The sequence below is a fragment of the Pseudopodoces humilis genome, chromosome 1 (assembly GCF_049639895.1).
Source record: "Pseudopodoces humilis isolate 2021_Gansu_Grassland_sample_001 chromosome 1, ASM4963989v1, whole genome shotgun sequence".
Lineage (NCBI taxonomy): Eukaryota > Metazoa > Chordata > Aves > Passeriformes > Paridae > Pseudopodoces > Pseudopodoces humilis.
The window spans coordinates 101701693-101727412 of NC_142200.1; the positions used below are offsets into that span (position 1 = coordinate 101701693).

General features: G+C 35.5%; 1 protein-coding gene across 1 annotated transcript in view; it reads left to right on the forward strand.

The window, feature by feature from the left end:
- Positions 1–25720, forward strand: part of CNTNAP2 (contactin associated protein 2) — a 1024120-nt gene that overhangs the window by 102622 nt on the left and 895778 nt on the right. The gene's annotated exons all lie outside the window — the stretch shown is intronic.

Below are 25720 nucleotides of genomic sequence, written 5' to 3' on the forward strand. Positions count from 1 at the left end.
CAGCTCTTTCTGTAGAACTGAAAGGGACTGAAGGCCTTTGGCAAGCAGTGGATCTGGTGTGTTTTATATGCTCTGTGCTACACAATGCTGATAACACTCTCTTCTGTGAGAAGAGTTGACCTTGTTTTTTAATACCAAAAGAAGTCAGTGCTAATCAGAAAGCCAGCAGGTTTGATCCCTTGCATGACAATAGAATATTAAAATAACTTTTCAACCACTTTCTTCCCTTTTTTTCCCCCTATGGTCACAATAGTTATTATGATAAATTCAGAGAGAGTTTTCACATTGACATTTAATTAAAATGAAATTACCTACCATTGTTATGGGCTCCACAGAAGCTATTATTTATGTTTATATTATTCTAATACCTTATTAGACTAGGTTTGCATTTGCATCAGTAAGTTAGCATGACTTGAATTATTTCTTTCTGTACTCCTTATGTAGCAGTAAGAGCAAGCTGCAATACTAAATATCTCCAGAAAAGGATATTTCAGTCTTCTTGGAAAAGGCAGGGACAGTGTTCAGCCAGAGGTTTATCTTTTCCACTGTACTCTATTTATATGTTGTTCTGTTCACTATGGCTGCTCATCACAAGACAGCAGAATGGCTGAAGGACTCTTGTTTTTATCATCTTTTTATCATGCTAGCTGGTTAGATTAATTCCCTGTGCAATAGATGAAAAGATCACCTTTTAATGCAGAAAGACTTAATAGTGTTACTCTATAAACAATTAAAATATAACATAATACTGTAAGGTCACTTACATTTGTCAAGTGTACCATACTCTTTTTTTTTTAAGTAACAGAAATAACTGAGTCAGGGAGGCAATGAAGGGGTTATGTCTATGACTATCGTGAATTTTTCAAAGAGAAAAATAATCTGATAGGCTTTTTAATTCCACACAGAGTCTGAGTTGAGAGGTCTGGGTAAGAGTGATGGTTGTGTCAATCTAAGAGTGCAGAGTCAGCTGTTCCACTTCCAAAACAGCTGCTCCACAATGTCCTGCCCCTTCCCACCTGCATCCCTCTGCTAATTGGGGAGCTCCCATTGCTCCTGATCCTTTCCCTACATTTCCTAGAATTACTGTGAAGCGGTTAGCAGATCATTGTGACTGCTTAATAAGGGCTCATGCTTTCAAGGAGAGAAGCTACAGTGAGTTTCCTACCCCTAGAAACATCCTGCTCAGGCTACTTTCTAATTTTCCTTGGACCTCTGTATTAATGAACTGTCTTTTGACCATGTGCTATGGGTATTAGCCTTGGTAGTATTTGGGAGCAGCACTGGTAGGTACTGCTCCTTAAGGAAAGGAACACTGGGAGTCAACTGTGACACCAAGGCAAGCAAGGACAGTGATCCAAGGTTAAGGGGCAGTCCTACAAACAGAGCAAATTATGGCAGGCATCTTCAGCCAAAAGCCCAGACTGACAGGCAACTCTGTAATTTTTGATGTAAGCAAAGTCAGGACAAGATTAATGACCTTTTCTCTCCCCTAACCTATGGGTGAATAACTACCTTATATTTTAGAGATGGAGTGTCCAATTGTTAGCCAAATTCTGCAGGAAGTTGGACAGATCAGGATGAGGGAACAGCACATGCCTGCAGCTCTGGGCTTGAGGGCAGGGGGTACAGTGCAGGCAGCTGCTGGGACACGTTTTCAGAGAGACAGAGAGAGAGAAAGAGAGAGAGAGAGAGAATTAAGGAATAGAGGAATAACTAAGAATTATTCCTACTTCAGCAGGAGACTGGCAAAAGAAGGAACAATTTTCTACAGCTTTAGTATAAATTTGGCAGCAAAGATGGCTCTCCTCAGGACAGCGTACCAACAACGTTTTTCTCACTCAGCATTGCCTCACCAATTTGGATAAAATCCTGCAGGCTACAGCAGTCAAATCCTGCATGGCTGTGCAATGAGTTACAGTATATACCTATTTAAATAATTGGCATAACAATATGGAGTTTAATCGGGGATGACATGAATGTGGATGAGCTGTCATATTGGCTAGGTATGTTGCATCACAATCAAGTGAATTCTCTTTAAAGAAAGAGACTAATTAATGAAAAAACAGTCATTCTTACTACATTCCCAGTAACTGAAGTAAAAACATGAAACAGATATTTTAATTCTTTAAAAACCCAGTGAATGGCTAACTAGGTTTTGAAGCACACGAACCAAGGATCTTTAATTTCCTGGGTTAAACAGGGAAGGAGTAAGATCCTTTATTTACAGGGGTGGGAAATTTCAGATGTGTTTCTTTTGGTAAACCTAGTTTTCAGATAATTCTGGCATCTGGAGGGTTTTTTGACTGTTGAGAAGCTCAGTATGAAAAAATGAAAAAGAAAATTAACGATAAACTCCACATGAACTAATTCATGCACTAAACCTGCCCATCAGATTGAAGCAGGAAATTTTTTTTGAAAGGTGAAAGAAGCATAGCTTTGGATACTTTTCCCTATAGAGGGAAAAGTAGTAGCCTATAATACATAAATGAAGGATGAGAGAGGTGTAGGCAAATCTTCCAATTTTTATGGAAGCCACAGCTAGAGTTGCTTTGGGTTTAAACATCAAATACAAGCAGAGATGAATTGGCAATTACATGCTTTAACTGCAAGCACAGAAAAGACAAGCAAGTAAGAACATTTAATCGGCATATTCCTGGTAATAATGCATTAAGATAAACTGTAGAACACTGAAGCTTAACATTGCTTATTGCTCAAATGCTTACCCAAACCTAGACAACAATTTAGTAAGTGATATGTTTAAAAAACCAAAATACAGATCCAAAATATGATTTAAAAGCTTCCATATGCAAATAAAAAGATCTTTCCTGCTATGTTTTCCTCCACAGAGTTGTATATTAGCATTTTGGTAGCATACTTATGTGTAGCTTTATTTTTCTTCAATTTGCAACTGTGATATTTGCAGAGTAAGTAGCACTACCTAGGTTCATTAATGCAGCATTTATATTCTGCAACTCTTCATGTAAATACTGTGTTTCAAGGCAGCATTATGAATATTTCACATGCTTAGAAATAGTTGTGAGGTATTTTTCCTCAAGAGGGAGACCTTTATTGTTAATATGCTGCTTATCTAAAATGATTGGTTCAAAAATATTTCAATTGTATTTTTCTTCCTTTGACAAGCGTGCTTCTATTACAATGTTATTTAATTATAAGATTTTGTAAATTAAAATATTATATCATTTTAGTCTTACTTATTTGCTTCTTGCACCCGCTGAATTAGGAGCCCTTGAAGACAAATCAAAAGCTCTTTCTGCTCCAGAGTATTGCTACTTGCACAGCTCACACCAATGGAGAGAATTGCTGATGCTATAGCAGCTTTAGCAACCTCTTATTTGGAACAATGGGAAGTTCAAACATTTTACATTCATTTCAAATTAATTTACATTCATTAAAGTTCCCTAGAAGGGGAACTTTAGACAGGTATTCCCTATTTAAAACGTAAAGATATCTATAAAACCTGTAGCGCTAGGTCTGAAGCTTTGAAATACACCATGGAGGTACTTCAAGGTGTTTTCATTGACTAAAATTACCCAGGGCGTTTAAAATCTCAGTTGGGGGAAGCTGTTTCCCCAGTGCTGTTCCTGTGCTCATATTCAGCTCAGCTGGAGGCTGCAGTCTGGTTGCCAGGAGGTAAATCCTGGATTTTGCTGTGCCAATGTAACAGATGAATTTCAGTCAATATTTTTTACTTTGTCTAGAAATCATCTCTGTTAAATAATTGGTTTTCTTTTGAGTGTTTGTTCCGCCTTGAGGAGGTTTTTCTGGTTTAGTCTGCAAGGCCTGTACTGTCCCCTGTGTACAAAAATCCTGAACCCAACCATAGGCATACCACACAGACCTGAAAAGCACTCAACCTTTTCTCTTATGCTGCACATAGAAGGGACTGCTAACATCAGAGGCAAATATTTAATTTTCAGACACAGATACCGTTCCTCTGATGCTATCATATGCTAATGTAGGGGTTAAGTAAACAAGCACAAATGGGGCTGCTATTACTGTTTGGACAGCCCCTCGGTCAACTCTTCGGCACTTTGCCTGCATTTCAGGCAAACAAAGAAAATTGCACATTGCCATGCCTTGATTAACTCATATATTATTCAATAAGTAGCCAGATGACTCAGGAGTATAAGACTTTGAGCAGTTAAAAATACTCTTTTGGGGAAGTAAGGGATGGAGATCTCTTTCCTATAATAGAATATATTTCTCAAACATGAACTGGAGAAGGACTTGAGCATCGGTAGTGATGTTTCTTGAGAAAGAGACAATTTGTTTCAGTAGTGTTAAGTAATTCAGGTCTTTGTTGGAATCTAAATACATAATGGAAGAAATTTAGACAAAATGATGCTCATATTGAAGCATTATTTTATTTCAATCCACAAAAAACTGTAACTGGAAATGGTATTTGCAGTAATGAGGATATTTCAGTTGTTTCTTAGTAGAAATTATTTCAAAAGAGTAATCAGGTTATCTCAAGAAAAAGGAAACAAAATGCAACTTAAACAAACATTTGTTTCCAGCATTTGGAAACAAAATGTAACAAAAAAGGAAGAAATTATTCTCCAGATGTCTACCTTTCACTCTTCATGTCTCACATGCCTGTTCTGTTTAATTCCCTTGTGATTAATTTTTCAGCATATGGACATAGCTTTTATTTGCCTAAACAAAAGTACGGGAGAAATGTGATATTTTTCACAGGGAAGAATTAAGAATGTCCCTCTTTGGAGGACACATTCACACTCTAAAACTTGTCATGTTTTAACTTTCCAAGAAGAGATTACTGGAGGGTTCAGAAAGGAAGGGGAATTTCTGTGTGCTAATGGTAGGACACCATTCCATCTTGGATGGAGGGAAAGCTTTGATTCCATATTGTGTCTCTCGGTGGTTCAGAAAAACCTGTCCAGATGAGCTCTAGCTATACTTGAGCAGCAGTCCAGGGAGGATTCCCCTGGGTCACTATGGGACCTGTGGAAAATGTTAATGTGTCCCACAGCCCATATTTTCCAGCTTTGAGTTAAACTATTCAAGATTGGAGGCATGAATAATTTCTCCATGATGTATCTCCCCCATGACAATTATACTTCAGTTAAAAGGCCCTAAATACATCTTGCTCTCTAGGACTAAAAATGTATTTCTTCAAGAGTCTTTTGGGAGTATGGTAGTATTCCTGAGATCCTTGAAGTATCTATTTACATTTAAGTTCAAAAAGCCTTTGTAAGACTTAGCAAACAGCCTCTTTTTACAGTGTTGAAGGGAACTTTTACAAACAAGTGGAAAGGGAGAGCAGGAGTGGGAGAAAATCTTTTCATCTCTACAGAGCACCAGATATTACCACCACAGTGTAACTCTTATGAAATAGATCTTTTCCAATGAGTATTTTGCCTGCCTGTGGCAGTGTACCTCTGTTCACTGGATTTAATAATCTTGATCTCAGTTCTAAACCTTGTCACTGCCAGGGAAAGAAGTTGTTACTGTCAAGTTATTTTATGTCAGGTTATATTAGACTAATTTAAATATTAACACAATGATCACAATATCTCACCCAATTTATTCTAAAAAGGGAGCATATGCAGATTTCCCTGTCTTCATTTGCTGATTTCCCCAAAATCAGCAGCTAATATAAAAAATAATTGAGATAAAAATGTAAGAAATAAAAAGCCATTGCCTTAAATAATTTTTAAATTAAAAACCATATGCCAACCTAAATCAAAGGAGAATAGTTTAGATTGGATATTAGGAATTCCTTACTAAGAAAGTGTTGAAGCACTGTAACAGGTGGCCCAGAGAAGCTGTGGATGTCCCATCCCTGGCACTGTTTGAGGCCAGGCCGGACAGAGCTCTGAGCAATCTGGTCTGGTGGGAGGTGTTCTTAGCAAGGGGCTGGGACTAGATGATCTTTAATGTCCCTTCCAACCCAAACCATTCTATGATTCTATGATTTTAGCCATTTAAATATTTTCTGTGCATAATAAAGAAGTTGAAAAATTTTCATTACAGAGTAAATCTCATTAGGAATGAAGGAGAAAATAGAGTTTAATTTTGCTAGTCTGGGCTGGGTGGGGCTTTTCCTACAATCATTTTCTTGTGGAAATATACCTTATTGTGTACACCATCTTTCTTGTATGAAGGAAGGCAATATGGTTGTCTGTTTACATGGTGTTTATTTGCATGGTGCACAAGCATGACTTAGAGATAATCTTGGATGTAAATGCCTTGCTAAATTGGTCCTAGCTGAAGAAAAAGTGTTATAGAAAGGAAGAAAGGCATGGTGGGCTTAACTCGGCCAGCAGCCAAAACTCTTCCAGGTTTTTGCTCACTGTCCTCTTCTGGGGAATGGGGTTTTGTTTTGTTTTTTGTTTTGTTTTGTTTTCAAGAAATGTCTCTGTCATCTTGTCTGGAGCCATTTTTTCCAAGTTTTATTCATACGTAGCAAAGTCTCCATGGGTAAGCAGAGGAATGCATGACTGCTTGTTAATTTTTTCTATTAAGAGGACATCTTTTCTCCTTTGTGAATTTACCGAGCACTTAGCAAAAGAAACTTGGATAATGCACTATAGTGAAGCTTGATCATGCCAGCACCATATGGAGACAGTTTTTGGCTGCCTTGTACTCAGCAAATATATGAAATACACAGCCAGGATTTAAGTGAGGGAAGTTTTGAAAGATGTGTGTGCTCTTCTGCCTTGACCTGAAATACCATTATTAAAGTAGTATCAAGGATTTTTCTTCCTCTAGGAAACCTTATTTCTCCTTAAATGGAGAGGAAATGTGAATATTAATTTTCACTTGTAAAGTTGTAAAATAATTTTTGAGACTGAATTTAATTTAATTTTTTACTTCTAAATTTCTGTATTGCAATGGACCTTCTGTGTATTTTAACCCAAATCTATTATGCAATTCTAATAAATTAGTCCAGTTAATATCTCATCTAGACACTATCAGCAGTCTCCATCATACAGTGTTACATAATTTCTAAAAAACAGTTTGGTGAAAATTAATTCTTCACTTTCTCCTGTAACTTGTGAAATAAAATAGGACATATATTTTTGCTAAAATATTCATGGTAAGAAACTGGTGGATGAAAAATTTAATTCTTTAGAAATACAAACACATGAAAAAGGGGTGTGGTTTATTATTTTTAAAAAAGTACCATTTTTATGTTAAATGTTTTTGGTAATATGTGACTTTATGCATACATACATATATATATATATATATATATATATATAACATATAAATATATTTTTCCCCCAATCTTACAAATTATTTCCCTGCTTAGTGCAAAGACTCTGTGGTACAGATGTTATTATACTCCATTTTATGCTGAATTAGAAAATTAATTAACTTCTTTACTAAGGCTTGAGTTCAAGAAACATTGGATTTTGCCTTATCAGAATCCCAGTCACAAGGACAAGTGACTGTGATTTCCGTGCAAATATTTCAATTTTCTAGTCATTGAAGAATTAAGAGTTTTTTTCAGATATAAGGATCTTTCAAAGTTATCAGTGAGAAGCACATTATTGTTTTTGTGAGCAGGGTTTGTGAAACCTGCATACCCAATTAATATCCTCTATCCTAGTCATTTCTATAGGCATAGCATAATCCAACCCACTTGACTTGGTTGTCCTTGCAGCATTTGGAGATCTGAAATGAAAAAGTCAGACCATTGGCTAAATCAGACAGGAAAGATAATAATTACAAAAAGGGGAAAATCTTAACCTAAATATGGACAGTGAGCAGTGTTTGCTGCTTTTGTAATTTGATATGCTTAATAACAATGCAAGAAAAAGTTTTAACACCTGCAAATGCTAAACAGTGGGAAACAATTTTTACAGATCTTTGTAAGCCCTTTGAATAGCCTTATATTATATGTAACAGTGAAACACATAGTTAAATGGTACATTAGAGGCTATGCAACTGGAGGTTGAGGCTGGTACTCTGGATTCTCTTTTCATATGCAGTTGGCCTTATTAAAAGCATGTGAATATATGGTCATAAGAATTTCTTTGTAAATCATGTTATTAGCGTCTTATTTTATTGAATGACTGTATATATATTAAATGAGAGAAAGGTCATATAAATCCAGAGGTGTTTGAATTGGAAAGATATGTAGTAGTCCAAGCACGATGGCTATAGAGGCAATTCATTACAAAAACACCAAATATCATATATTTTGTGTACACACCTCTAATCTGAAAAAGTGTGGAACAAAAAAAATTGCTTTGAATTACTTTGTAATTTAGAATTTTATCTGAAAATGTACTTATTCAAGATATGTCTGTGCAAATATTCTGTGGTGCTTACAAGGCATAAATATAAACAAGCTATAAAATCATCAAACTGCTGTATACCTTAAGAGACAGGGTTGTGGTTTTTTTTCTCTAGTTGTTTTTTAAATACTTTTGCTGTTAGTGCAACAAGCCTTTGTTTTGGGGTTGTTTATCTTTTTCTCTGTAGTCTTTTTTCATTCAGGATTGCGATGAATGTTGCTGCTTGCTCTTGGATGGCACACAGAGATAACAAATTCATTGCAACAACTCTAAGCCATGTAAGAATAGCCACACAGAACATAAAACCAGTGTGCTTCTCAGAGCTTTGCTTTTGGTTGCTAATGGAGACCATTCAATATGTAATAAACAATTTATAGTGTTTTGCATGAGTCCCTGACACAGCACTTCTGGTACAGAAGCAGCATCATGTATGTGTACAAATCAAATGTTTGTCATGGAGCTTGAAGCTATAATGATGAAAAAAGTGTTAGAGAATGAAGAGCTCTGCTAATAGGAGCAGTGATGTTGCTTGATGACATACCTTCTGACCGAAAATTACAGTGTCCAGAACATAATCAAATGAATTTTTAACTTGCCAACTGCAAAATTTATTATTCTAATATCTGGAGTATTTGCTGCCATGAGTTCTATTTCTGGAAATGTTGTAAAATCCTGAGGGAAGTCTAAACAGCAGATACAATATACCACAAATAGTATGGATGTAATAAATTGAATAAAATATGCCAGGTTTTAAACACTTCATATTATTTACTTACTTGTGACAGAAGGTGTTTAATAATAGTCTTGAAATTACATATCCTGTGTGACATGATAATGATACACGTCTGTACTTCAGTACATAGGAATTTCTCCATTTCATTTCAAAAACTATTTTACTTCTGTTTTCTATTTGGCAGTAATGAGAATGAAAGGACTAAAACTTCCTTTCTGTTCTTAATTTCTTTCTTTCTAAGATTATTGCAAAAAGATAGTATTTAGTACCGATTTTAGTCGTCTTTGTCCTGACATCTGCCAATTAGAAAATAGGATGAAATGGTCTAACGTTGCACAAAACAGCAGCTGTCAATTGGTAATGATTTGCCATTTGTATTGATTTTTATTTAATGGTGAATTTGATGGTAAGCTACTGGTAGAAATCTATACACCCTTTAACACATCTCCTGGACCACTTATTTATTTAAGTGTATAACTTTTTTGTACGCACAATGAAAATGTCCGATATTGTGAAGTTCACATACCCTCTTTTACCTATGCTTATCTTGTAAGCAAAATAATTACAGTAATATTGCAGAGGGAAAGTGAGTGTATATCTATATATATATATATATTTTCAAGAGTTGTGCTAATGAGAATTATCTTTCTCACTACGGAAATTTAGAGAATTATTTACGCCCTATTCAGGGGCTGTATTTTTTTCCTTAAGAACATCTTTGCAATTATGTTACCTATGATGTAACCAAAATTTTAAATAAACAAAAGGCCTCTTCTGTTTGTGAGTTAGTTATAACCCATGTACTATGTAGTCTATTCACTCTATTCCTTGCTAAATAATGACAAGACTGTAAACAGGCTTTGCTTTTAGAAGGTCAGTTTTTATGCTTGCATAAACCCCGACAAGCTACATTTCTCATGTCTATTTTAATATGAATGGATGAGCCATTTACTGGTTTCTTTCCCAGAGGTGAATGCCCATTTCCTAAGCTCTGAAAAAGGCTGTCATGATCAATGTTCTCATTACCCATTTTTTTTCTAAAAAAAATTATAGGTAATATTAGCTAATTACCTAACATTACCTGAAATTACCCAAAGAGGAACTATCTGTTCCATGCATATCCTCCTGTGAAATCTCCAAAATGTTTTTGTGAGCATTTCTTCTCCTTGATGCTAGTCCATTTTATTTGCTGCCAAGATAACCAGATAACCAGGCAGACTTGCTTGTTTCCAAGACTCGTAGTGGAAAATTTTAGATAAAAAACAATGATTCCCATTACATGTCTTACAAAACAATACTTTGTGATACTGGAAAATTTCCAAAGAGTTTTTGGAAAACCTGTATAAGTATATACACTGCCATGAATGAAGCTCAGTGTCTTTTAACCTTATACCAGGAATAATAGATCAGTGTATTGGAAGATAACTAAAGTCAACTGTCAAAAAATATAAAAAATCTAATCAATTATATACATATCTGAGATCTTTTATAGTGATTTAAAATATTTTAGAAGATATATGAAGCTGCATAACATTTTACTTTAACTATCTTCCCATTAATATGCTGATTCCAGAGAACCTTCAGCTTTACCAAGAATAATGGCATTAAAATGCAAATCTTGAAATATAAATTTGCCAGTTCTTTGAATGTTGAAAAGTTACGTTTCATTTGAGAGAAAAGTTACATTAATGACTTAAAGAACTATTGTATAACCTGGAAAATGCTAACGTTTTCCTGAAACAAGACATTTTGTCAATAGGAATGCACATCAAATAACAAGCATAGAGCATAACTGTATTAATGTTGGTATTAAACTATAGGAGGGACTGTGCATGGACAGACTGTTAAACAGAGATCACTCTTGAATTAAGTGCTGTTCTTGTCTTCCACCAAAGCGACTTCCTCCCTTTACTTAGCTAAAGCATCTTCTAGAGCAGGCTTGCTCTGTTAGATAGGGAATCAAGCAACTCCCATTGTTAAGAAAACACATTTTCACTTGGTCACCCTGCAAGAGATCTCATCAGATGAATATTAATTCACCTGATATTATCTGAAAGTTCATAGGTTTATGTTTTTTCTCCCAGTGAAAGGTGACAGGGTGGAGCCTTGTTAATAAGACCTTCCATCACTGAGTGGACTAAGTGGACTAAGTCTTCCACAACACTTAAATAAGCTGTTTTTTCTGCACACTTTGTTTATCTAATGGCTTATTAAAAATTTTTGTGAATAATTATTTAGACAAAGATAAATCTGTCTGCAGACAAATTTGAGGATTGTCATTTAATGTAACACCTGATTTCCCCTGAGGTGATGTGGGTTTATAATATAGTGACAAGGTGATCATGTAGGCGAGAGTTTGGTTAAGGACCAGGTTTTCCAGGCATTAGATAACTCTGGAATCAGAGGAGAAGACAGCAACATACTCAAAAAGTTTCCTGTACACAGTATGAAAAATCTCCAGTTTAAAGACATGGAGGATAATTTGATAAAAAAAAAAATAATATTGATGTAGGACTATAACTTGCCCTCTTAATAAACTAAGTTAAATTGTGTACTTTGCTGTGGCTTGTTTGCTTGTCTTTAAGAAAAAGGAAAGAGATGCTGGAAATTCCATGGTGGTTTTGAATCACAGTGTCAGTGTAGTTTTAGCTAGAAAAAAATAGACATTTCAGACTTACCTGAGGACAAAATTGTTAATGCCTTTTTTTCATGGTGAGTTTAATGAATGAAAGATTGAAGAAACACAACCTTATAAAATTTAAACTCATAATGCCAAGTTTAGTAGTATAAAACTCCAAATTCACGTAGTAGTTTGCATGAGGCAAGAGGAAAGGTTGTCTTGAAGGTGACTTGTCCTGTATCTTATGTGTTTCATGTCATGCAGTAGATATTTTTTTCTTTGTTTTAGTAGAAAGTACAGAAAAATGCGATTCTGATTATTAGTCCTTGAGCTCCTATGTTGATAATAAATAAGAATAAAATACATCAAAATTCTGGTAGTCAATGTTTTTTAATCTGTTATAATCAAATAAATGTAGATGAGATTTGCCAAATTACAACTGTTATAGCAATTCATATTAGAAGAGAAATTAAATCTAAAGGTGTAACTTTCACAAATCAATTTTTTAAAGTAAAGAACGACCAGCAAAGGTATTGGCAAAAATTGGTTTAATATAAAATCAAAAACACAGCTCCGTTTGTTGGCAAGATTCTCTCTACTACTTATTAAGTGGTTAAAGCACACAGAGGGAAAAAAAAAGCAAACCAAGATCAACTCAGAAATTACATATGTAGAGTCTGGGGAGAAAGGAAAAGGAAAGAGTAGGAAAGGGTAAGGAGAGAAAAGAATAGGGAAGACCCTGCTGTTGAGTTAAAAGGTTCAGAGAAGATGCCCTTGCTAAACTGAGTGCCAGACTTGACTGACAGGTTAGGCCTAAAGATTTAACAGCACTTAATTGGTAGCTTAAGTTAAACATTTTCACATAGGTTTCATATAGAATTTACTATAGCACAACAGTAACTCACTCACTTGCCTAGCTTACAAATTTCAAGTACTTTGAATCCAGGAGAGAAACACTTCTACTACATTTGCTATAGCATATTGATAACTCCCATGCACATGTAAGGGTGTACCTATAAAATACTCCCCCTAAATTCAGTGAAAGGCTCACATCAGGGGCCTTTATACCTCAATGGACAAAGGGTTGAGCCTCAAGGTGTGGGGGAGTCAGCCCAGGGTCTGCTGCCATCATTCACCAGTCCTCCATGTACAGCAAACTCCATACTTCCCTATCTGTGGATACTTCCCTGTCTGTCAGAGGTGTCCCTGGCAGAGCGAGGTTGCTGGTCACAGCCTGCTGAGGTCCAGGAAAGCTCAAAGGGTCTCACTCTGGAACACTGTTTACTGGGTTTCAAGAGAGTAGGTTTTAATCATAATAATTTTTCATCCTGGCCAAAATTCAGGGCAGTAACTGTCTCTGAAAGTCTGATAACAAAAATGCTATTCCACTTGGGCTGTTATTCAGACAAGAAAAATAAGTTTCCAATGCTGTTCACTAAGAAACAGGAGCTTGGTAGACAGCACTAGTTCCTGGCAGCAGACAGTGTTTCTGATAAGCTCAAAAAGAGCTTAGCCCAGGTGCTGTTCATTAAAGCTGAGGCCTAACGAGAATTTCTCAGCTCAAAATGTGGCTCGACGAGCAGGGGGGTTGCACCACCACATAAATGAAGCATAGAAAATGTATACTAATTGTGGCATTATTACTGAACTTTTTTTTTCCAACATTGCTGAAAATTCTCTCAAAAGCCTATGAAGATTAAACAACAACCTCACTCATGACAAAAGCTTTAGTAGCTTTGTCAACTTAATTTTTCATATATGTATAGTTAAAATTTAACAAATAGTTTTTTCCTTCTAAGAGAATGTGTTTAGCAGGTGGATAATAAAATGCCTTTTATAGTTCTTTTTTCTCCTAACCATGAAAAGAATGAATGCATCAAACAATTGCCAGAAGCAAGAAATTTGAAAGAAGGCCTTCACGCATCTGACTCATTAAGTTGAAACTTTTCCATCTGCATTCACTTTGTTAGCTTGCAGAAATGTTTAATTAAGAATTAGAAAGACTGATGATAACTTGTACTTTTTGTTTAAGTTGCTTTTTATGGAGACATAATTCTAAATGAGATGCATTTCTCATGTCAGTGGTAATGAGCCTATAAACCACTTGGTATCTTTCTAAAGTGCAGGTGCCAAGTGAGACTGCGACATGATGATATCTAGAAATGTCTGTAAACATATAAAAGTACCAATCTATGCATTTGTGGGAATGTGAATATCAGCCATGCACAAGGAAACAAGGTTCCTAATAGAGGATGAATTCTGCTTATATATTTATTTTTTTTCCTGAATAAAATCTGTGGTTCTGGATCATTTTGTGTAAGCTAGGTTTGGCGTACCTGAAAGAGAATCTGTGCTGTTATGAAAAGATATTTGTGAAAAATAACTACTAGGTAAATCCCGTAATTATCCCCACAGAGATAATTTCAGAAGCAGCATTCATTGCAACGTACTTTTGATCAATATCAGGGGTGTCTATTGTTAAAGTAGATTTATAAAAATAAATTGTGGCAAGTGAGAATTCCTGTCCTGAAAAACAAAGAAAAACTTCTCATTATCAGGGAAACATGTAGAAGGATTAGGATTCTAAAGATTTTGAGAAGAAATGTGTCAGAAATTACAGAATCACTTTGTAAATTAAATGCCTGTTCCAGTACTTTTAGAAAAGACAATTTAAATGAGATAGTAGATTGCCTGATATAAACTATAAATTGTGTTAAAGCCTTTTAAAATGACTGAATACTGTTACTGTCTCCAAAAGTGGCAGTCATCACAACAGCTAGCTTAGCTATCTTCATTGATTGAACTTCAATGCACACTACATTTATGCCTGCTTGCACTGTTCAAACAGTGATAATTTTTATTAAGTTAAACATTTTAAACGTTCTCATTTTGTTTGGTCTTCATAAGTTTCAAAAAATTTTCACAAAAAATTAAAAAACTCTCCTTACTGAATATAAATTGTATCTTTCCCAAAACCATTTTTTGTTTTTATTGTACAACTCAAGATGAATTTATTTAAAATTTTGTGTCAGAAAGGATCCCACACTACTTAGAATACAGACTAAATAGTGATCTAATTAAAACAAGTTTCCTTACTCACAGAAATTGCTCACAGTAACTCTTCCCAGAGTTTGACTTAAATATTTTGAAGTAAATTGAATGATTAATTTTTGATTTTCAGATGTTAATTAAAGCGCTTTTTGTATTTTTTTTTGTATTTTTTTTTTAGTTATGTTATTGGCCTATTTTATTTGTACCTGAAATGTGGTTACAATGTGGAGGTGTTTTTTTTCCCTTCCAAAGATGATGTGCTTGTTTCCTTATTTCCCAGTAAAAGAACATGACAGCAGCTAGACTACATGGTCTAAGGGGTGCATGATTTATAATATTCTAGAGAACGAATTTATTTCTCTAAATCAACCTTTTTCTGCTAACTGGCAGCTGCTTATGCAATGTATATTCCTGAAGTTCTTGTCTGAACAAGGTAAATAGCAAAGAATGTTTAATTTTTGAAGTCGCTAGATTTTTGAAGAATAGATTTTATGACAAAGTATTGGTTTCATAATTCTAGCTAAAATTATTAAGATTATGCCAGTGAAGGTTCTGTAGCTAACACTCTAATAAAAAAGAAAAATACTTGGCTCTTGAAGATGGATCTAGATATATTGAAGTATGGGAAATTCATCAGTGCCATGAAATTGAGGATGATCAAATGCCAGATTCTGTATCTGAGATGAAGTAATGCTGGACACAAATCTAAGTTGGGAAAAGAATGCCTGGAGAACATCTCTGCAAAAAGGGTCTGGGGGTGCTTGTTGACAGGAAACTCAAGAAGAGTCAGCAGTGCTGACCAAGAAGATGGTCAAACCATAAACAAACTTCCTGGAGATGGGGTTAATAATTCTATTCTGAAGGGAAAAAGATTATATTATTTCTATTCTATTCTATTCTATTCTATTCTATTCTATTCTATTCTATTCTATTCTATTCTATTCTATTCTATTCCTTATCGTGACACTGATAAGATCTGAACTGCACTAAGATTGATCAAGCAAATGATATTTCATTAATACAGTGAATCAATCAGATTTTATTTATTTATCTCATACATTTCCCGGAGCTTTAATATTGTCAAAATGCAGACTTGTCTGTATGCTTATTTATTGATAATTTCTTCTTGTTTCCTGGAATTCTTTGAATAATACAGCATGACATATTTTGAAAATGGAGTATCAAGCTTGAAAGACCACTTCTGCCAGGAGCTTAATTAAGTTTGTGTAGTAATTGTAGAGCTCTCTTAAAATTCTATACTTCACAGGGAATTAGCTTGTGGTTAAACTGAACTAGCTTTTTTACCCCATCCTCCTAGTTGCTAGACTTTATTAAAAGATGCTGAAGTCTAATTAAATCCATCCTTATATAAATTATCAATGTTCTTTGTTGTAATGGCTTTAACAAAGACATGATTTAATTGCATGTGGGAGAATATTGAGCATCTCAACATCTTCTGTTTGATCCATTTTTATCCCATGCATTAAATAAGTGTAACAGGGGACCGCAGCATGCTAAAATTAGTCAATGCTGATATTTACCTTTCTTGGCCTTTAGAAAATTCTATGTGTCAAATGTCATAGAAGTTAGAATCACTAATAAAAACACTCTAAATCATATTTTGTTTACACTAATTATTTTTTTTCCTAAGAGCACTTTGCAACATTAATGTGTCAACAAGAACAAGGGTGCATCACTTTTTCCCCCCACCTCTGTTTGCCATCTGTACTGGTTCCCTCTCTAAGAGGAGAAACAGGTATACAGGATGTCAGTATTCCCTACATATATGCTCATCTGGAGTACTCGAATAGAAACATTTTAACTGGAATCCTCAGCTTTGTGTGGACTTAGAGAAAATTCAAAAGGTCTACCATACCCTCTAAACAGCAAAGATTCCCAAACAGTGCTGTATGACAGGTTACTGTTATTTTTAGTTCAGCTGAACCACACTTTTGAGCCCAGATGTCCTTTGCAGAAGAGGAGATTTTGTTCCCTTCATGTCCTTTGTTCAGTGATTCGGATTTTCAAGTGGGATATAGAAAACAGGTTTAAAATCCACCTTTTCCTGCTTTAGAAATAAGCTCAGGACAGACTTGATGTTTCTTCAGAGACTTATCTCAGGAGACTTTGGAGACTTAGGAGACTAATGAGTCTTCTACAGGGTATGCGCTTAGGAATTTCTAAGAAACTGTCCTACTGGGGTTGTTGAATTTTAAAAAATAATTAGATATTTCTTCAAGGAGGAATGGGATTAATTTCTCCCAGTTTTAGGTGATTTAAATTGCAAGTCAAAAGAAACAATCAGCCTTTCATTTCTCTCTCTCTCTCTCTCTCTCCTTCTCCCATCCCCCAAAATACTCTGACTCAGGGATTTAAGAGGACATAAGATTCTTGTTTGGTTTACATTAGCAGGGTAAAGTCACTTTGAAAGACATACAGAATAACTTTCTATAAGTATGGAATCAGTCAGAAACTGAAATGTTGTGAAGTTTTATTTGAGTTTTTTCCATTTATGGTGACAATTTTTTATTCAATTTGGCTAAAATAATTAATAAATTTGATTGTCCCAGATTTTGCAAATACATGTACAAATACCCCCCCCAACCCCTATTCTGAGCTTTTGAAATAGCTTAGTAAATGACAGAGGTTATTCCACAAAGAATGAAAAGCTAATAAGTGTAAGACTTTCAGGATTGATAACAAAAAATGGATGTGGTAATCTTCAACAAAGTGTTTAAATTCTTTGCTGCCTGGGTTGTGCAGGTTAGTTATCCCTGCAGGCAAGTGCATTTAGAATTTCCTTGGAGAGAGCACTGGAATTGTAGAGTTTAGACAAGGGGGGTTCTCCTGAAGAGAAATACTGCATTATATTGGTTTTGTAAGTGATGTTGTCTTTTATTTTAATTGAACCAACAGTCCAAGTGACATTCTTTCAGCTGAGCTCCAGTAAATTATGACTAATTAAAATTGTTGCAGCAATACCTTTGAGGCCAGAGGTTAAAGAGTCTGACATCCCAGCACCTGCCAGAATAGAGATAATCTGATCTTTTATTAAACACCTGCTGCTGGGAGTTGTAGTTTTACCTACGTTAGCTGTCAAGATGTTTGGGACAGCAGGACTATTGCAGATTTGATTCAACAGTAAATTAGAGTCAATTAACCAGTAGCTATTAGTACCTCACAAAACCTACTTTTGGTGGGAAAACTCAGTAATATTTGTGCTTTTTGATTTCCTTGACTTGTTTTGGCAAAGTTGTTTTCTCATCAATCCATAAAAATAAGAAAATAAACCAAATTCCCTCCCTGTAATACTTAGCTTTTACTTTTAACCAGATGGTTTATTTTTGTCTTGCTTAAAGTGTAAGACTGAGAGGAAAACAAGGGTCAAGTTACTTTATGACCTAGAACAAAGGGAGAGTCTGACTCATTGGCCCCAGTTTCTCATCTTTAAGCTGCATGTAGTAGTTGGGTTTTATTTCCAAATGAAATTAAAGGGACTTGGTTTGTGATAGCATATGAAAATACTGAAAAGTTCTCCAATATGATTATAATTATTTCTGTGCCACTGAAATTCCTTAGACTTGATGTGTACAGTTTCATGTTAGTACACTCTATTGTTTAATCTGTATTGTAAAAATCAGAGCCTGAAAATTCATATATATTTTGTATGGATTCCTTCCAGCTTTTCACCACCAGCAAAGCATTCCTGTCCCATGAAAATCTACATATCCCCTAATAGATGTTCACTTTGCTGTGTCCTGCATGTGACCTATATGCTGTCACTCTGATCTCTCCAGGAATCACTCTGATTCCTAGATACTGGAAGCACACAAAAAAAAAATGATGGAAATTAATCAGAATCCTAATTGTAAAAAATAGATAAATTTTAAAAATGTAAAAGCAAACAGGTAAAGTAGTGTTGCAATGGATATCGTAACTCAAATCATCTTGCCACTGTGGGAAAAGCCAAAATGCTGATTTTAGCTCTGCTATCATCTTCCACACTGAGTCTTCTGGGCGTCATGTAATGCAGCAGCGTGCCAGCACTCTTGATACCTCTGTGCAGTGTTGCAGGGAAATAACCCAGGTTTTAAGTGGTGCCTGAGTAGGGATGAAATTTGGAAGCAGGCCCTGGAAAGTCTCGCTGATAGATGGACATTAAACACTCAGGCATACATCCATTGAATTCAAAATTAGGATGTTTATAGAATATATACCTGTGTACTTGCTAATGTTTTCTGGACCTATGGGATGTGGGGACAGGTGCTACACGTACTGCAGCAGCTGGTCAGGAGGCTGTTATCTATTTCTTCTGTTAAGGCAAAGCCATCTGATTACCTGAGCTATGCACAGCCTGCCATGGTAAATCCTATTGTGTATAGTGCAAAGAGACCAGCGAAGGAAAGTTTATGTGCTTTCTGGCAGGAGATGAGGTCTGTGATCATCAAAATGTTCAGGCACAAGGGGGACAGCACTGGAAATATTTGATCAATTCAGAGATAAGATAAACAGATCAAGATAAGCAAAAAATGTAACCCTGTTTAATTAGGTCAGCACTGAGCACCATGAAGATGGACTTCTATAACAGTTTGTTGTTGCGGATATTGAAACAAAAGTGGGGAAGAATCTACTGACTTTGATTACCAATGCAGGTATAGAATAATGCATGATTTCTCTATCCTCCTGTGAGCTTTATTATAAGGTAAAAAACAGACAGGCAGGATGCCCAGTGCAACTTAATAAGAATAAATTTGAATATTGCTCTGAGAATTAGGATCTTGATTTCCCTGCATTTCAATTTGCACTTAGAAATTAAAAGGAAACTTTCAGGAATACTTCTTTTGACATACAGTTTTAAATTGTAAGAAGATAAATAAATGTTTATAACATCTGAAAAAAATGACTAAAATGGAAAGAAAAAAATGTATATTAATCTTAAACAGATTGTCTCCTTCCTTTAAGCATGATAGACTATGTAACAAAATAGGTTTGTTTAATAGATTTATGTCTAATTAACAGAGCAGGAGGAAGTGATACGATAGAGCCAGACAGTAGAAGGAAATGTTGTTTAGCAGCATGGGGCTCAGGTATTAGGGAGTCAAACTCATAGATAAAGCTTCAATTTAGGTCTATGAAGTATTTCAGAATACCATGTTTTGCATCATTTTGCATAATTTAATCATCTTGGGAATTGAACACCTTTCAAATACATCACAGGAAATAGTCTAAATATCTCTGAATGATGATGATGATAACCTGTCTACATAATGTGTAAACCTAATGCAGAAAATGCCTATTATAATGAAAATAAAATCAGCCAAATCGCAGTATCCTTTCAGCAGCTCTCTTTATACGATTTATGGATGTAGTTTTAAATATGTCTTTAAGAAGTGTTCTCCCACAGGTTTGAAAGAGCCTTTAAAAGGCACAATCTTTCCTGCAAACTCAAAAGCATGCAATACATGGAAAGCAGCCATCTGGTTTATATTGAAAGGTAGCCATGAGTGTTTCCAGGTAATTAGGATTAGCGATAACATGATCTGTATGAACACCACATTGCTGAGCAATAGATTCAGATTTTTTTTCCCTTTTTTTGTGGGTTCTGAATTTCACCAAATGTGTTTGGTGATCTGGGATGTGGCAGTCACGAGGAAGACTGTACTGCTGTCTTTTCAATAGCCTTGCTCTGGCTGTGTGGGATAGGTAAGCTGCCACATTTCCCTGTCTTCTCATCCACTGAAAGGGAGAAAGGCCTGTTCCAGAGGCCAACATTGTACCAAGAAACCAGAATGCGGGGAACAAATTTCCCTTCTGAAACCCCAGGGAGATTTTTCTGTCAGTTTCCCGTGTTAACTTTCCAAAAACTTGGTTTTAATATGCCATGCCCTATATCAATTAAGGTGAAATTTTATTTTTTCTCCTTTATAGTTATATAGGCAGGAAATAGTTTTCCCAAATCTTCTAGTTACTTCAGCATTAGTGGAAGCATGTGTGAGAATTGTTTTTTGCTCACAACCAATGCTCAGATCTCTTGCCTGTCATTCCTCTTCTGTTCTTTTAGCTACTTTTTGTTGTTTACATTTCTAGATGCCTTGAAGTGAGTGATCATGAGCTTACCCATGATAATTAAAGCTTACATTATGTCTAAAAACTTACCTTCTAGACAGAACCTATGATTCTATAGCATTAGTATGTGCAGGCCTCAGGGAAATCACAGCCTCTTTGTGATGTGCTCTGGAGTGCACACCAACATACTGGGTTTGCCTTCAAACATTCAACTGCAGCCTATGATCTTAAAAATGATGCAACTAGCATAATTATAGAACAGATTTCAAAGGACTGCTTCTGGTACAAAGAGGTAAGCACTAAATGTTTTGTAGTGCCCGGGGTGAAAAAAAAAAAAAAAAAGACAGTGTATACAAGGGAAGGGAAAAGAGAATAAAGAAAAAAACTAACTATAGAGATCTAAAACTGCTGTTACACAATTTAAGCATTGCTAATGGATGTAAGAAGGGCATGTAGACAGGTAACTTTATAGCTAGCAGCTATACTAATGAGAATTTCCATAGGAGCCCATGGCAAATTTCACACCATTGAAGGACAATAGCTAAATACCAGCAATGCAGTCATATTGACCAATCTATATTTAGTTTTTGTCATGGGATACATTTATTGCAGAATAAATGTTTGCCAGCTAGACACTCAGAACTAATCTAGCTGGAGGAAATTGTGCAGAATTGGTAAGTGGCCTGTAGCTCTGCAAGTCACAAGTGGTTGCCATTCCTCCTCTCAGACTGGCTGGGACCATGTTATCCAGAACATAAAATAACACTGACAAGTACAACCTGCTCAATACCATCAAGGAATCTTCTGTGGAAACCTACAAGGAAAAAAAAAAAAGGTTTTATGTTCATGGCAGTCAATGACATGAACTCCAGTATTACTGAGTTTTGATTTGTTGTTTGAAGCTGACGATGAGTGATAATATTTGAAATTGAAAAAGTCACACTAGAGAGAAAATGTGCTTTAGAGTTTATTGCAGAGAGTAAATGAAGTTATAGTTATTTAAAATAGATATGAGAGTATAGAGAGAATGTGGTTGAAACACTCATTGTACAGGTTCCTTAGGTGGTATTTTATTTAATTTAATAAGAAGATTCTTAATACTGATTTACTCAGCAATTTTATAACCTAACAAGAAATATGTCTCTTATTCACATTTTTTCCTTTAGTGAGATGCAACACCTTTCAAGTTGTCCGTGTGGATATGTGTTCTTTTTGTAAGTGTTTTGCAGTGTCAAAGTCAAAGTTTAATAATAAACAACAGCTCTTTGTGCATTTGCAGGTATTTAATGAAGAGATTATCTAAAAATTAACATGCTTTTAATAGTAAGTTTTCTTATGTAACAAAAGGTGACAAGATACATGAGTCTGCAAGTATTCACAAAAATCACTGAGTGGTGTACAGTCTTTGAAAGCTTTCTTTTGTGATCATGTGTGTTCCTAAGCAATGCAAATGAGTGTATCAGTAGTTACAGTGAGAAATTTCCACATAATAAAAATTGAAAAAGTATGATACAATACTTAGCTTCAATAAAATCGAATGAGTGCTCAAAATGTGTTGAATTGCAAATTCAATGTTAAAAATTCATTATTAACACAATGAAGAAAACTTAAATATTTAAATACTTAAAATTTAAATATTTATATGAATCTGCACTTACACATGTATGTATCTGTGCATGCAATCTTAAAAAATATCTGTGGAATGAAAGTATTGAAAACAGAATTAATATCAATTTAAAAAAATAATATTTCATCTTTGGAATTCATGTTCCCTAAGCAACAAATTGTAAGAAGCTCCTTTAGAAATAAAAAAAAAGTGACTTCTTTTGAAATGTTTCGTCTTGATTAGTATCTTGAATGCTTTGCTGAAACTGCTGCATTATTCCCTTCCCTTATTTTTACCTGAAATGGCACTTTACTTTAATGGAAAGCTCTCAGATTTAAGCAAAAACTGGTTAATCCTATATTAGGCCAGGTTAGTTGAGGGAGAAGTATAATGGTGAAAGAAGAATATACTCATTAAGTAAGAGTTCCTGCAGGTATGAGTAGCATCTTAATACAATGTGCTAAATTAGCTGTTAGGTGTTTTAATCTTCATCCTCTGCAACTCGGTGCCCTGTGGTGTTGCACACAATTTTCAGAAATGCTCTCCTATCATACCTGAGGTAAAACTCCAGCTGACCTGATGCGGGTTATTGGATGAAGATGCCAAATGGGTCCTATATTTAGCTGGCACCCAGCTGCCTTCATTTGAGGAGAAAAAATAAATCTAGCATCTGGACTGCATAAACAGACACATGCCCTTGTGAATGACTATGGGTCTGTGAGTTTTGGAATAGGAATCAAATGTGAAAACTCTGGGGCCTGAGAAGTCATTATTAAACTTCTTCCTTAACAGAGGTACGAGAACATGGGTGAGTCCATTTCAGTGGGAGGGTCCAGTGTGCAAGCGGAATATGAGCTCATGCTTGGCATAAAAGAGCAGCCATGGCTGTTTTAGATCTGATGTCTTAGTATGTGTTCATTTCCAGTCATAGCTAAAACTGCCGCTATCCTGCTTTGGCAAAACTATGCAATTGCAGTTATCACACTGAAGGGCCACAGAATAAACACGGCTGGGAAGAAGATAATTATCAGGAAATGAAACTGTTCATTTTGCTTTAGTTTACCAGGGAGGGACTGATGCTGCAGGGATATTAACTTCCTGATGGGCAATGATTTAATACAGTACCATGCTTTTATTACATCTGTTAATATTAAGTATCTTGAATAAGTGGAATGTACAAGAGGATGTAATTAGGAAGGAGTCGTGTGATTGTTCTTGCTAAATGCCAGAGTTGAGATTAATACAGGACTTTCACCTAAGTGTTATTTTAGGCCTTATAATGCCATTACATAAATCACTTCTTATATTAGATTGTAAATTAAAGATGAAAAGAGGCTGAATCAAGAAAGGCCAGCAGTTGTGTGGATTTCATGCAAGGTGCCAGAATACATAGTGATAGCTTTGTGGGAAGAGAGATTGGACTAAACAGTTATCATATTTTGAAAAAGAAGAGAAGGAGAAGGCATGTGCACAATAATGGGCTCCACTGACAAGATAAATGGTGGTCCCTATTTACTACTTATCTCATAAGGACAAGGAAATAATCACGGAAATTGAAAGGCAGTACATTTTAAAACTGAGGAAAAGAACTAATCATCCAACACATGAGATTTATGGAGCTTTCTGTCCCAAGACAGCACTGAGGCTAAGAGCCCAGCAGAGTTTTTTAAATCTGTTGAATGTCTGGAAATGTGATATTAAATGAAAGAAAAAGAGCTGCTGGAAGAATTTATCTTTTCAGTGGCTGTTCAGCAAATGATCTTCCTCCTATGTAGTGGCTGATCTGCATATATACAGAATTAATAATTCATCTCTGTCAAAAGGACAAGTAGTTTTCCTCAGTTTAAATCTATATGGCTAAGTTATTAATAAGCACTTCAAAGTTGTTTATGTTTGTTTTGTTGCCTCTTTATCTTATTGTTTTGTCTTTTTTAGCAATGTCACTTATGTCAGGTTGACATAATTAATTAATTTAATCTAATTTATCTACTGAAGTGATTATGCAACCCTACAGTCCTAAGTAGAATCAATTATCTGTCAAAACACAGTACATTATTAACAATATTAATGGTGAGCATTCACCAAGGTCTTCTGTGCTTGTGTGCTTGGGTGTGTGTCACAGGCAGCATCAATATCAACAGGCTCACAGGTCAGGACATCTGATTGCCCACACTGTTTAATCATCAGTGTGGCCATAGGCAGGGGCCACCCAGCACTGCAAGCAAGGAGACTGGAGGCCTCCAAAGAGTTTTGAAGAGTAAAGCATCTCAGGAGTGTTGACAGCAGCTGTGCTGTGCAGTGGCCTCAGTGCAAGAGAATAGTCCCTGGTGAATTTTCATTCCTCATATAGGCACTGTCCCAACTCAGGGCCAAAAGATCAATAACCTGCCCACATGCTAAAGTGGATATTTTGAATTGCTTTTGGGTAAGAGCTAGCTAAGTTTAGTAGGAAAGAAAATGTAGCTGCAGGGACCAGGGGTAGATGATTTTGAAATCTGTTTAGAGGCTGTGCCACATGCAGGGCTTTTGTTTTGGAGAGGTCACAATTCAAGTTATTCAATGTCTGCAAAACAAAGCTGCCAATTACTGAAGTTTTAGAGAACTTTCAGGGTCAAATACATATAAATGTCTGAAATAGTGATGACAATGATAAAAACTCTTTTCACTTCTTTTCAGAAACTTCAGGGATTTTTCAGTCACAGAGCAATAGACTTTGTAGGCTGTTATATGCATGCATTGCCAAAACACCCACATCTAAAAGTAAATATAAGTGCATTGTGACTTATTTTCCTATGCTTTCTCCCACAGAATTGTTTCTGTTTAATAATAATTGGTGTGTGGGAGAAAAAATCTTACAACAGCACTTCTCTATTGAAATTGTTTGCTAGATACTGAAGAGGAGAATGCTGTAACATGAACTGTTCAGAGGTCATCCATCGAAGTAGCCAAGCATAAATCTGTTTCATTTTCATTCTTGTCCATTTCTGATTCATTTAAGTTAGAGGGGAGTTATTTTATTAGGCCTCTGGAATTGTCTTCTTTTCTAAAATCACTTGAATATTTAAAAGGCTGACTCGCAGGAGAAAGAATAGAGGTGCAGTTTGTTCCTCCTCTGCAGTATTTCTTCATCCATTTTCAATATGCCTTTCATTTGATCTATATGCTTTCTTATTTTCAAACAATTTCAGTAGTGTACATTATTCTGCTTTTTGTGGTTCTTTTTAGAAACTCTCTGTGGGGAGTTGCTCTGCACCTATATCCTTATGTAAGGAAAAAAAATATCCTCCGTATATCTTCACCCATCACATTCTCCACAAAGTATTACTTGGGATGTGATCCCATTATATCACAGTCAC